Below are 6,000 nucleotides of genomic sequence, written 5' to 3' on the forward strand. Positions count from 1 at the left end.
TGGTTAACCCTTCCCTCCTGCCACAAAAAAGCTTTCTCGCTCAAAACAGTCCTTGTTTGGAACACCAAGATCAAAACTTCTGTGAGCACGAGAGAACAACGCCCATCTTGCACTTTTGCACACCGTGTACCTGAAGTCATCCACGGCGAGCCCATGGTGCCAATCCTTCTCGATACCCACACGAAGGATTTCTTTATAAAGTGTGGTTTCGGGAAAGGGGAAAAGAATAATGCAGCGTGGGCCAAAACATTGAACTCCAAGTATTTTGCATATCGTGCTTGCTTCTGTTGCAAAGCCAGGAAAAGAGAGAAAAACAAACAAGTAAAGAAAGAAACAAACAAACAAGCAAACAAGCAAACAAAAACCATATGCGTTTCCTGCTTGCCTGTAGTGGCCGATGATGTGCAATATCAAGCCCGCAAAAGTGCGAATCCGCCGTCCAGATCTCTGCAGCTGTCACAGGACTGAACTGGATGAAAGTGTTGAATGTATGCCATCACAGATAGGAGGCAAATCACTGTGCGATGTAACATCAATGATGTGGGATGAGGGATAAAATTGAATTGATTGAGTCAAGAGCTTTAGCGGTGGTACTGCGTCGGCTGCCTGGCTCCAAAGTAGAAGCCTAAATGGTGATGGAAACGTGCCCCCTCCAAGCTGACACAACATCTCTGAAGCCCAAAGGTGGCTGGCAATCTCTGGCAAACTGTAGGAAGATTTTCTGCGTGCTTCTTCGTTAGTCTAGTGGTGAGTGTCCTCGCCTGTCATTCGGGAGAGCGGCGTTCAATTCACTGACGGGGAGGCGTGAGCCTTGCTGAGGCCACCCGAGAGCAGTCAGGGGAAACTTTTTGAATTCCCAATCGCTTTGCACTGCCGCATGGAGACTCTCATCCACAACACGTACGCGGCCCGCCACCCGTTTTATCAAAACTATCAACAGCAAACATGTTCCACACATCCGCCTATCACAATCACCGCACAACATCCGCTCTTTACTCATCAGACTGGCCACTTTCTCTTCTTTGCATTCTCAAAGCGGCTCATTCAAAATGCACTAAACACATTTTCCTTGGCACATTTCATTGCTTCATTAAACCGCGACGCTTTCTACAACCAACATGCTTTATAAGCCACGACGCAACACATTTCACTACATCTTTCACGCGGCAGCAACACCATTGCGTTCATAGTCTGACAGCAAAATGACCCTCTAGCAGCCACACACCACCACCTGTTCAAGGCAGATAGACAATCTGAGGAGGAAGGTCACACACCTTGTACGCCATCAAACTTCAGCAAGGGCCACCTGGACGGAAAAAAGTGAAAGGTGGCAAAGGTTAATAACCTCGAATGGCTCAGTAACAAGCGCAACGAGACAAGGTGCTCAGAGGCACTGAAGAAAGTGTTGGGAATACTACCTGCCCAATACACATAGCCTGTGCGATCCCTTTGCAAGAGCTACTCAACGTATTCGAGTGATCAGCCCTCGGCCCTGATTTTTTTTTAATTCCCTTGCAGCATCCTGCCATTCTCTCTTGAATGTTAACATGCAATCTGAAAGCACACGACTTTCAGTCAGCTCACACAACAACATGCTGCCTGAACCAATCCTTCTTTCCTTGTACGTCTGCTTCGAATGCGAATGACCTTATCTTCTTGTCCTCTGGTTAACCCTTCCCTCCTGCCACAAAAAAGCTTTCTCGCTTAAAACAGTGCTTGTTTGGAACACCAAGATCAAAACTTCTGTGAGCACGAGAGAACAACGCCCATCTTGCACTTTTGCACACCGTGTACCTGAAGTCATCCACGGCGAGCCCATGGTGCCAATCCTTCTCGATACCCACACGAAGGATTTCTTTCTAAAGTGTGGTGTCGGGAAAGGGGAAAAAATAATGCAGCGTGGGCCAAAACATAGAACTCCAAACATTTTGCATATCGTGCTTGCTTCTGTTGCAAAGCCAGGAAAAGAGAGAAAAACAAACAAGTAAAGAAAGAAAGAAACAAACAAACAAACAAGCAAAAAAAATCATATGCGTTTCCTGCTTGCATGTAGTGGCCGATGATGTGCAATATCATGCCCACAAAAGTGCGAATCCGCCGTCCAGATATCTGCAGCTGTCACAGGACTGAACGGGATGAAAGTGTTGAATGTATGCCATCACAGAGAGGAGGCAAATCACTGTGCGATGTAACATCAATGATGTGGGATGAGGGATAAAATTGAATTGATTGAGTCAAGAGCTTTAGCGGTGGTACTGCGTCGGCTGCCTGGCTCCAAAGTGGAAGCCTAAATGGTGATGGAAACGTGCCCCCTCCAAGCTGACACAACATCTCTGAAGCCCAAAGGTGGCTGGCAATCTCTGGCAAACTGTCGGGATCCTTTCTGTGTGCTTCCTCGTTAGTATAGTGGTGAGTATCCCCGCCTGTCACGCGGGAGACCGGGGTTCAATTCCCCGACGGGGAGGCGTGTGCGTTGCTGAGGCCACCCGAGAGCTGTTAGGGTAAACTTCTTGAATTCCAAATCGCTTTGCACTGCCGCATGGAGACTCTCATCCTCAACACGTACGCGGCCCGCCACCTGTTTTATCAAAACGATCAACAGCAAACATGTTCCACACATCCGCCTATCACAATCACCGCACAACATCCGCTCTTTACTCATCAGACTGGCCACTTTCTCTTCTTTGCATTCTCAAAGCGGCTCATTCAAAATGCACTAAACACATTTTCCTTGGCACATTTCATTGCTTCATTAAACCGCGACGCTTTCTACAACCAACATGCTTTATAAGCCACGACGCAACACATTTCACTACATCTTTCACGCGGCAGCAACACCATTGCGTTCATAGTCTGACAGCAAAATGACCCTCTAGCCGCCACACACCACCACCTGTTCAAGGCAGATAGACAATCTGAGGAGGAAGGTCACACACCTTGTACGCCATCAAACTTCAGCAAGGGCCACCTGGACGGAAAGAAGTGAAAGGTGGCAAAGGTTAATAACCTCGAATGGCTCAGTAACAAGCGCAACGAGACAAGGTGCTCAGAGGCACTGAAGAAAGTGTTGGGAATGCTAAATGCCCAATACACATAGCCTGTGCGATCCCTTTGCAAGAGCTACTCAACGTATTCGAGTGATCAGCCTTCGGCCCTGATTTTTTTTTTAATTCCCTTGCAGCATCCTGCCATTCTCTGTTGAATGTTAACATTCAGTCTGAAAGCACACGACTTTCAGTCAGCTCACACAACAACATGCTGCCTAAACTAATCCTTCTTGTCTTGTACGTCTGCTTCGAATGCGAATCACCTTATCTTCTTGTCCTCTGGTTAACCCTTCCCTCCTGCCACAAAAAAGCTTGCTCGCTCAAAACAACTTGTTTGGAACACAAAGATCAAACCTTCTGTGAGCACGATAGAACAACGCACATCTTGCACTTTTGCACACCGTGTACCTGAAGACATCCACGGCGAGCCCATGGTGCCAATACTTCTCGATACCCACACGAAGGATTTCTTTCTAAAGTGTGGTGTCGGGAAAGGGGAAAAGAATAATGCAGCGTAGGCCAAAACATTGAACTCCAAGTATTTTGCATATCGTGCTTGCTTCTGTTGCAAAGCCAGGAAAAGAGAGAAAAACAAAAAAGTAAAGAAAGAAAGAAACAAACAAACAAACAAGCAAAAAAAAAATCATATGCGTTTCCTGTTTGCCTGTAGTGGCCGATGATGTGCAATATCAAGCCCGCAAAAGTGCGAATCCGCCGTCCAGATCTCTGCAGCTGTCACAGGACTGAACTGGATGAAAGTGTTGAATGTATGCCATCACAGAGAGGAGGCAAATCACTGTGCGATGTAACATCAGTGATGTGGGATGAGGGATAAAATTGAATTGATTGAGTCAAGAGCTTTAGCGGAGATACTGCGTCGGCTGCCTGGCTCTAAAGTAGAAGCCGAAATGGTGATGGAAACGTGCCCCCTCCAAGCTGACACAACATCTCTGAAGCCCAAAGGTGGCTGGCAATCTCTGGCAAACTGTCGGAAACCATCTTGTGTGCTTCCTCGTTAGTATAGTGGTGAGTATCCCTGCCTGTCACGCGGGAGACCGGGGTTCAATTCCCCGACGGGGTGGCGTGAGCGTTGCTGAGGCCACCCGAGAGCTGTTATGGGAAACTTTCTGAATTCCAAATCGTTTTGCACTGCCGCATGGAGACTTTCATCCACAACACGAACGCGGCCCGCCACCCGTTTTATCAAAACTATCAACAGCAAACATGTTCCACACATCCGCCTATCACAATCACCGCACAACATCCGCTCTTGCTCATCAGACTGGCCACTTTCTCTTCTTTGCATTCACAAAGCGGCTCATTCAAAATGCACTAAACACATTTTCCTTGGCACATTTCATTGCTTCATTAAACCGCGACGCTTTCTACAACCAACATGCTTTATAAGCCACGACGCAACACATTTCACTACATCTTTCACGCGGCAGCAACACCATTGCGTTCATAGTCTGACAGCAAAATAGCCCTCTAGCAGCCACAAACCACCACCTGTTCAAGGCAGATAGACAATCTGAGGAGGAAGGTCACACACCTTGTACGCCATCAAACTTCAGTAAGGGCCACCTGGACGGAAAGAAGTGAAAGGTGGCAAAGGTTAATAACCTCGAATGGCTCAGTAACAAGCGCAACGAGACAAGGTGCTCAGAGGCACTGAAGAAAGTGTTGGGAATGCTACATGCCCAATACACATAACCTGTGCGATCCCTTTACAAGATCTACTCAACGTATTCGAGTGATCAGCCCTCGGCCCTGATTTTTTTTAAATTCCCTTGCAGCATCCTGCCATTCTCTCTTGAATGTTAACATTCAATCTGAAAGCACACGACTTTCAGTCAGCTCACACAACAACATGCTGCCTAAACTAATCCTTCTTTCCTTGTACGTCTGCTTCGAATGCGAATCACCTTATCTTCTTGTCCTCTGGTTAACCCTTCCCTCCTGCCACAAAAAAGCTTTCTCGCTCAAAACAGTCCTTGTTTGGAACACCAAGATCAAAACTTCTGTGAGCACGAGAGAACAACGCCCATCTTGCACTTCTGCACACCGTGTACCTGAAGTCATCCACGGCGAGCCCATGGTGCCAATCCTTCTCGATACCCACACGAAGGATTTCTTTCTAAAGTGTGGTGTCGGGAAAGGGGAAAAGAATAATGCAGCGTGGGCCAAAACATTGAACTCCAAGTATTTTGCATATCGTGCTTGCTTCTGTTGCAAAGCCAGGAAAAGAGAGAAAAACAAACAAGTAAAGAAAGAAAGAAACAAACAAGCAAACAAGCAAAAAAAAACCATATGCGTTTCCTGCTTGCCTGCAGTGGCCGATGATGTGCAATATCAAGCCCGCAAAAGTGCGAATCCGCCGTCCAGATCTCTGCAGCTGTCACAGGACTGAACTGGATGAAAGTGTTGAATGTATGCCATCACAGAGAGGAGGCAAATCACTGTGCGATGTAACATCAATGATGTGGGATGAGGGATAAAATTGAATTGATTGAGTCAAGAGCTTTAGCGGTGGTACTGCGTCGCCTGCCTGGCTCCAAAGTAGAAGCCTAAATGGTGATGGAAACGTGCCCCCTCCAAGCTGACACAACATCTCTGAAACCCAAAGGTGGCTGGCAATCTCTGGCAAACTTTAGGAAGATTTTGTGCGTGCTTTTTCGTTAGTCTAGTGGTGAGTTCCTCGTCTGTCATTCGGGAGAGCGGGGTTCAATTCACCGACGGGGAGGCGTGAGCCTTGCTGAGGCCACCCGAGAGCGGTCAGGGGAACTTTTTGAATTCCCAATCGCTTTGCACTGCCGCATGGAGACTCTCATCCACAACACGTACGCGGCCCGCCACCCGTTTTATCAAAACTATCAACAGCAAACATGTTCCACACATCCGCCTATCACAATCACCGCACAACATCCGCTCTTTACTCATCAGACTGGCCACT

The 6,000-nt window shown here is 47.4% G+C and overlaps 1 non-coding gene across 1 annotated transcript; it reads left to right on the forward strand.

Moving 5' to 3' along the window:
* Nucleotides 1-2,392: 2,392 nt before the first annotated feature.
* On the forward strand, nucleotides 2,393-2,464 carry trnad-guc (transfer RNA aspartic acid (anticodon GUC)). Its single transcript has one exon. It is a non-coding gene; the product is annotated as a tRNA-Asp (tRNA).
* The last annotated feature ends 3,536 nt before the right edge of the window (nucleotides 2,465-6,000 follow it).

This window comes from Heterodontus francisci, chromosome 34 (genome assembly GCF_036365525.1).
Source record: "Heterodontus francisci isolate sHetFra1 chromosome 34, sHetFra1.hap1, whole genome shotgun sequence".
Classification (NCBI taxonomy): domain Eukaryota; kingdom Metazoa; phylum Chordata; class Chondrichthyes; order Heterodontiformes; family Heterodontidae; genus Heterodontus; species Heterodontus francisci.